Source organism: Jatropha curcas, chromosome 7 (assembly GCF_041381405.1).
Source record: "Jatropha curcas cultivar XTBG-Jc1 chromosome 7, XTBG_Jcur_1.0, whole genome shotgun sequence".
NCBI lineage: Eukaryota > Viridiplantae > Streptophyta > Magnoliopsida > Malpighiales > Euphorbiaceae > Jatropha > Jatropha curcas.
In genome coordinates this window covers 6,698,257-6,706,748 of record NC_143157.1, presented here as the reverse complement: position 1 = coordinate 6,706,748, position 8,492 = coordinate 6,698,257, and the positions used below count along the sequence as shown (strand labels likewise).

Here is an 8,492-nt window from a genome sequence, read left to right as displayed (position 1 = left end):
TATAATGGGAACTTAATTTAAAATTTATGAAATTCATGAAAATTTCATACTTAGACACAATTACTTAACATAGGAAATTTCTCATTAAACTCTTTTTTTTAAAAAAAAACTTTCTTAAAGTCATAATAAGATTTATCATAAATTAAAATTTATCATATAAGTTATGCTTTCCTTATGCAATTCAAGGCACACATACTTTAAACACCACTTTCTCATAAACTTTAAACATATAAAAATTATCAAATATACCATACCTATGTAAATCAAGTTACCATTACTCAAAACATATATATAGTATAACTTAGAAGGTCCAAGCATCAAATAACAAGATAAAGTAAGCCTTACCACCCTAGTGGCCTCTTTACGATGGTCAGGGGAGGAGGTTTCCTCCTTCAATCAAGCAGGCTAACATTATTCTTATGCACCCAAATAACCATTAAAATCATTAGCATGCATCAATTAAACCAATTTCATATTTTTCCCCAATTTCTAACAATTTTCTCTCATAGGAAAAATTACTAAAACATAACATATGTACAATTTAACTTTACTATCCATTAGGTATGTCCATAACAACACATTTAGAGGCTAATCAATACATTAATTGAAGAGAAAACTCAAACTCCTACGTAGACATGGTTCGGCCAAAATGGGAGAACAAGGGGAGGAGTTTCTCTCAACCAACTAATCATACTAACAATGTTTAAATACACCCAAGAGCACAATTATTTAATCAAGGTTCAACAATTTAAGCAATTTATACAAAATCCCCAAATTTTCACTTAATAGCATAAATCCTAAAAATCAAAATTTTGAAAAGAGGAAGTGTATCTATGAACACTAACCTTAAAACAAGCTTTAGCAAGTTTAGATTAAAGCTCTCTAAGCTTTAGGTTTGCCTTTCTCTTTGGTAGAGAGTTCCCCAACCTCTACATAAATGAAAATCAAAAATCAAAATCAAGAAAATAAATAAAAGAAGAATTGGGGCATGAATGGACATGGAAATGCTAAAAGAGAAATTAAAACCCAAAAATATGAAAGAAAATCATCAAAACACTTTCTTGGCTTAAGTAGAAAATCCCCAAATTTCTTGAAAATAATCACCAAAAATCACTACCCAAGCTTAAATCTCCAAGATTAATTACTTATTTAAGATTTAATGGAGTGAAAATGGTGTGTTTAGTAAGTAGGAATTGAAGAAAAACAAAGAGAAGGAGAGGAAGAAAGTGACGCCTAAGAGGAGAAGAAGAAGAAGAAAACGAAAAGTGATTGCTCAATAATAAGATTTGACTTTTATAAGTCAATAAGGGCATTTTAGTCTTTTATAACTACTTCCTTAAGAAGTTGTAAATGTATGGCTCAAATTAAGTCAATGGTACTTTAATCCAATGGTTAAGAATATTCTCCAATTAAATTCCTTCAAAATATTATTTATCTCTACAAAATTCTTAAATTTACTCTATAAAAATAATTTCTCAATTTTCCTTAATTAATAAAATACCATAATTCACTATTCACTAATTATCTAAATTCTCCAAATAAATTCATTTTTTATTTTTCTACCCATGAAAATCATGTATGCATGCTCCAAAAATATAAAATAAAATATAAAATATAAATAGTAATTTTTTCGAACCGGAATAATACTGATTCTCAGACCGGTGGTACTATTCACGGACCGGTAAAACTACTATTTCTGAAACAACCCGAATTTTTATTTTCAAATATTTTCCAATTAAATTTAATAAACTGACAGCCTGGAAATGTATTTAATTATTTAAATGCAAATCAATAATTCGTACAGTGACAAACCGAACCAAAAACCAATTGGAAAAATCTAGAATCGATCAAAAACCAAGATTTGGGCTGATTCGAACCTGAATCGAACCAAACCAGCCCAAACCATCTAGAAACATCTCCTCCCCTCTTATCTTCAACGCTCATATCCCTCCCTCACTCTGTCTTGCGCCTCCCGACCACCCACCCAGCACCACTGCCTTCCTCTCCTTTCTTCTTCTTCTTCTTCTTCTTCTTCTTCTTCTTCTTCTTCTTCTTTCCTTTCCTTTCTTTCTTTCCCTTTCTTCTTCTCTGCGATTGTGTCTGTGTCGCGTCCCAACAGCTCCAGCAGAAACGCAAGCCACCAGCACGAGCTCAGCCACGTAGCGCCACCTCGCTGCTGGTCCACGCTGCAGTAGCTCCGCCGTCGCTGTCTCTCTCTCCGTTCGATTCCAGCGAGGTCGACAGTCCACTACCTCCATCGCGCCGGCGAGCCTGTCACGTATCCCTTGAAGTTGCGTCGCCAGCTGCTCCGCCACAACAGATTACGCATCCGCCGACGTCACAGCAGCTCTGCTGCTGCTGCAGTGCATCTCCGGCCACCGCTTGACAGTCGCAGCGTGTATACTTCGATCCAACACGCGTAAGAATCCCCGATCTAGCGCAAATTCGACAAAAATTATATTTTGGGGTAAAAATTAATTTTAATAATTTTAGTTACTTGAATTAATTTTATTATTGTAGTTAATTAATTTAGTTCATTTAATTTTTAGTTATTTTGCGTAGTTAATTAATTTTATGTAGTGAAATTAATTTAAGTAGTATTAATTTATTGATTAATAAAAATATTTAGTTAGCAATTTTCGTTATTTAGTTAGTTAAAATTAAATTCAGTATGAAATAATTTATTGAGGAATTTTGATAATAATATTATGAATGGAATGAAATGAGGAATTGAGAATTTAAGGTAATGTTGATATTGATATTCAGATGGAGGATGAGAAAATTGAATTGATTGATTGCCCGATGGATGGGCTGTGTGATTTGGAGTTATTAGATAAAATTGTTGATATTTTAAACAGGTGGAAAGTCCAATTTTTAGGGGAGATGCTGTCGAAATTTCGGTAGAAAATAAAATGAATTTTGGTAGCAAATAAAATTTATTATAGAAATTTAATTAATTATAGAGAGTAAATTATTGATAGAAATTAAATAGGTTAAGAATAGTAGTGTGATGAATAAATATTTTATCTGATATTATTCTTTTTTTCCGATGTCATTTTTACTTTGCTTAGATCGCTCGGGTCCATCTAGTGCTCCTCCCGGATAGAATCAACGCTAGAGCTTCGTTCTCCACCACAGTGAGTAATAATAAATAATGCATGTCAACACTGCATTTGCATAACATTACATTTTTATATATTTACATATTGTATTTTCTCAAATATATTATGTTATGATCACTATAATTATACTTATGCATAATTGTGCATTTGGATGAAATTGGTGTATTATGATAAATGAATTGTTTGATTATTTGTGCTGTGTATATACTGTGCTCTGTTTGTGTGGAGTTAGGATGAAGTGGGTCACCCTGGGTTTGTGAGGACGGTCGATAAATATGGATCCTGATGAACTGATGAAATTGGACCGTCGGCCGGGTAAATGGGAGATCGGCGCCCCCGTGTGCACCTGATGAATTGATGAAATGATGTTGATGAGATGGAAAAGAAAAGAGAGAATGTAAAATAAAATATTGAGAGGACTGGTCAAGTGAGGATTAGACCGGTCGGCCAGATATGGGGGATTGGCTCCCCGGGTGCACATGTTTGAGAGGATGGGCTGTTTGAGAGGACGGCTCGTCGGGGGTTTAGGTGACGCCACTGACTAATTTCCACGTGATGTGATTATTTGAAGGTGATATTGTTTGTGGGTGCTGATGTAATGTCATATGATTGACTGTTGTGTGTTCATTCAGTATACTAGGGTGCATTTTGCTTGACTGTATGTGGTGTGTATTATTTATTATTATTCACTGAGTTGCAAAACTCACCCCCCCAACAAACCTCCCAGGTACTAGGAAGCAGCTGATTCGACTGAAGCTCTGCAATCTTCTCCGTAGAGTTACAAATGTAAACTTTATATTCATGTTATTTAATTTTGGATGTATAAATTATTCCGTTATCAGATTATTTTTAGACTCCGCAGTTATAGGGTTGTGTATTTAAATTGGGCCTTATTGTTAGCACTACGCTATAAATTAATTATTGTGTAATTAACTGTAGGTAAACTAGTAAGCCCTTATTGTGATTATGAGTTATTGTGAATAGGCCCTGGTTAAATTTTATGTATTATTTGATATTGGGCCAGATGTTTGAAAATTTTATAAAACTTATATCTCAAGTCATATGGGCTTACTGTTTTGTTGAATTAGGAGAATCATGTAGACAGATTGAATAATTTAGGCTTACTACGGGCCTCGGGGGCCTTAAGCTTACCTAGGCCCTAGTGCCGGTCCGGCCCACGGAAACGGGTCGTGACAAAGGTGGTATCAGAGCAAAAGTTCATAAGTCTAGATGTAACTGCGGAGTTCAATAATAATCTGATAAAAGAAATATTTAATTAGTTAGGTGCATTTGAGGACTGGTACATTAAAACTCAGATGTTGAGGAATTCAATGAGCTATTAACCTTGTTTGGAGTAAAGAATATAGAGAGAACATAATTGAGGATTTGAAATGAGATTGTATATCTATCTTTCGTTGGAAAATTGTTAAGTTGATAAATAGGTGATGTGCTTGGGATAGAAGCCAAAATCTCCTATCAGTTGATAGCAATTAGCTAGAGAAATGTCATGATTTTGTTTGAAATAAGCTTGTAGTAATGCCATGAATTTGTTCTCTTTAATTGGAAAGGATTGAATGGTAATGGTAGAATTGATAATAATAATAAGGATTCTTGTATCAGTAAGATTAAATACTTGATTTGTGTATGAGCTTCTTATGGAATGATGATCATTGCCTATAATAGCTAATGAGAGAAAAATGAGGCGATACATCAATGCAGGACACATGATATATAGCTAATGAGATTAATATCCCTTACTTAAGCAGAGGTTATGAAGAGCTTAAATTCTTACGTGTAAAGGTGAATATTAGTGTTGAATCTGTGCCTTGGGTTATGAATGGTTTACTTGATTTGACTTGTGGATATAGTACAACTCAAGTTTAAATTAACTATGGTGATAAGGTAGATATCTAGCTGTTCATAAGAAGTATTCTCCTGAATGTGAATGTAATAACTTTTAGTAGTTGCAGCATTATGTGAGAAGTACAACCACCGTTATCGTAAACGACTATTGCATCCTAGTTTCTTGCTACTTTTAAAATTCGAGGACGAATTTTTATAAGGGGGGAAGATTGAAACAACCCGAATTTTTATTTTCAAATATTTTCCAATTAAATTTAATAAACTGACAGCCTGGAAATGTATTTAATTATTTAAATGCAAATCAATAATTCGTACAGTGACAAACCGAACCAAAAACCAATTGGAAAAATCTAGAATCGATCAAAAACCAAGATTTGGGCTGATTCGAACCTGAATCGAACCAAACCAGCCCAAACCATCTAGAAACATCTCCTCCCCTCTTATCTTCAACGCTCATATCCCTCCCTCACTCTGTCTTGCGCCTCCCGACCACCCACCCAGCACCACTGCCTTCCTCTCCTTTCTTCTTCTTCTTCTTCTTCTTCTTCTTCTTCTTCTTCTTCTTCTTTCCTTTCCTTTCTTTCTTTCCCTTTCTTCTTCTCTGCGATTGTGTCTGTGTCGCGTCCCAACAGCTCCAGCAGAAACGCAAGCCACCAGCACGAGCTCAGCCACGTAGCGCCACCTCGCTGCTGGTCCACGCTGCAGTAGCTCCGCCGTCGCTGTCTCTCTCTCCGTTCGATTCCAGCGAGGTCGACAGTCCACTACCTCCATCGCGCCGGCGAGCCTGTCACGTATCCCTTGAAGTTGCGTCGCCAGCTGCTCCGCCACAACAGATTACGCATCCGCCGACGTCACAGCAGCTCTGCTGCTGCTGCAGTGCATCTCCGGCCACCGCTTGACAGTCGCAGCGTGTATACTTCGATCCAACACGCGTAAGAATCCCCGATCTAGCGCAAATTCGACAAAAATTATATTTTGGGGTAAAAATTAATTTTAATAATTTTAGTTACTTGAATTAATTTTATTATTGTAGTTAATTAATTTAGTTCATTTAATTTTTAGTTATTTTGCGTAGTTAATTAATTTTATGTAGTGAAATTAATTTAAGTAGTATTAATTTATTGATTAATAAAAATATTTAGTTAGCAATTTTCGTTATTTAGTTAGTTAAAATTAAATTCAGTATGAAATAATTTATTGAGGAATTTTGATAATAATATTATGAATGGAATGAAATGAGGAATTGAGAATTTAAGGTAATGTTGATATTGATATTCAGATGGAGGATGAGAAAATTGAATTGATTGATTGCCCGATGGATGGGCTGTGTGATTTGGAGTTATTAGATAAAATTGTTGATATTTTAAACAGGTGGAAAGTCCAATTTTTAGGGGAGATGCTGTCGAAATTTCGGTAGAAAATAAAATGAATTTTGGTAGCAAATAAAATTTATTATAGAAATTTAATTAATTATAGAGAGTAAATTATTGATAGAAATTAAATAGGTTAAGAATAGTAGTGTGATGAATAAATATTTTATCTGATATTATTCTTTTTTTCCGATGTCATTTTTACTTTGCTTAGATCGCTCGGGTCCATCTAGTGCTCCTCCCGGATAGAATCAACGCTAGAGCTTCGTTCTCCACCACAGTGAGTAATAATAAATAATGCATGTCAACACTGCATTTGCATAACATTACATTTTTATATATTTACATATTGTATTTTCTCAAATATATTATGTTATGATCACTATAATTATACTTATGCATAATTGTGCATTTGGATGAAATTGGTGTATTATGATAAATGAATTGTTTGATTATTTGTGCTGTGTATATACTGTGCTCTGTTTGTGTGGAGTTAGGATGAAGTGGGTCACCCTGGGTTTGTGAGGACGGTCGATAAATATGGATCCTGATGAACTGATGAAATTGGACCGTCGGCCGGGTAAATGGGAGATCGGCGCCCCCGTGTGCACCTGATGAATTGATGAAATGATGTTGATGAGATGGAAAAGAAAAGAGAGAATGTAAAATAAAATATTGAGAGGACTGGTCAAGTGAGGATTAGACCGGTCGGCCAGATATGGGGGATTGGCTCCCCGGGTGCACATGTTTGAGAGGATGGGCTGTTTGAGAGGACGGCTCGTCGGGGGTTTAGGTGACGCCACTGACTAATTTCCACGTGATGTGATTATTTGAAGGTGATATTGTTTGTGGGTGCTGATGTAATGTCATATGATTGACTGTTGTGTGTTCATTCAGTATACTAGGGTGCATTTTGCTTGACTGTATGTGGTGTGTATTATTTATTATTATTCACTGAGTTGCAAAACTCACCCCCCCAACAAACCTCCCAGGTACTAGGAAGCAGCTGATTCGACTGAAGCTCTGCAATCTTCTCCGTAGAGTTACAAATGTAAACTTTATATTCATGTTATTTAATTTTGGATGTATAAATTATTCCGTTATCAGATTATTTTTAGACTCCGCAGTTATAGGGTTGTGTATTTAAATTGGGCCTTATTGTTAGCACTACGCTATAAATTAATTATTGTGTAATTAACTGTAGGTAAACTAGTAAGCCCTTATTGTGATTATGAGTTATTGTGAATAGGCCCTGGTTAAATTTTATGTATTATTTGATATTGGGCCAGATGTTTGAAAATTTTATAAAACTTATATCTCAAGTCATATGGGCTTACTGTTTTGTTGAATTAGGAGAATCATGTAGACAGATTGAATAATTTAGGCTTACTACGGGCCTCGGGGGCCTTAAGCTTACCTAGGCCCTAGTGCCGGTCCGGCCCACGGAAACGGGTCGTGACAAAGGTGGTATCAGAGCAAAAGTTCATAAGTCTAGATGTAACTGCGGAGTTCAATAATAATCTGATAAAAGAAATATTTAATTAGTTAGGTGCATTTGAGGACTGGTACATTAAAACTCAGATGTTGAGGAATTCAATGAGCTATTAACCTTGTTTGGAGTAAAGAATATAGAGAGAACATAATTGAGGATTTGAAATGAGATTGTATATCTATCTTTCGTTGGAAAATTGTTAAGTTGATAAATAGGTGATGTGCTTGGGATAGAAGCCAAAATCTCCTATCAGTTGATAGCAATTAGCTAGAGAAATGTCATGATTTTGTTTGAAATAAGCTTGTAGTAATGCCATGAATTTGTTCTCTTTAATTGGAAAGGATTGAATGGTAATGGTAGAATTGATAATAATAATAAGGATTCTTGTATCAGTAAGATTAAATACTTGATTTGTGTATGAGCTTCTTATGGAATGATGATCATTGCCTATAATAGCTAATGAGAGAAAAATGAGGCGATACATCAATGCAGGACACATGATATATAGCTAATGAGATTAATATCCCTTACTTAAGCAGAGGTTATGAAGAGCTTAAATTCTTACGTGTAAAGGTGAATATTAGTGTTGAATCTGTGCCTTGGGTTATGAATGGTTTACTTGATTTGACTTGTGGATATAGTACA

At 35.0% G+C, this 8,492-nt stretch overlaps 2 long non-coding RNA genes across 2 annotated transcripts; both read left to right on the top strand.

Annotated features, from left to right (window-relative positions):
* The first annotated feature begins 1,969 nt into the window (after positions 1-1,969).
* LOC149494645 (uncharacterized) lies at positions 1,970-4,206 on the top strand. The gene is made up of 3 exons (XR_016321608.1): positions 1,970-2,467; positions 3,072-3,137; positions 3,850-4,206. It is a non-coding gene; the product is annotated as an uncharacterized LOC149494645 (long non-coding RNA).
* A 1,256-nt stretch (positions 4,207-5,462) lies between these two features.
* LOC149494644 (uncharacterized) lies at positions 5,463-7,704 on the top strand. Its single transcript, XR_016321600.1, has 3 exons — positions 5,463-5,965; positions 6,570-6,635; positions 7,348-7,704. It is a non-coding gene; the product is annotated as an uncharacterized LOC149494644 (long non-coding RNA).
* Positions 7,705-8,492: the final 788 nt, after the last annotated feature.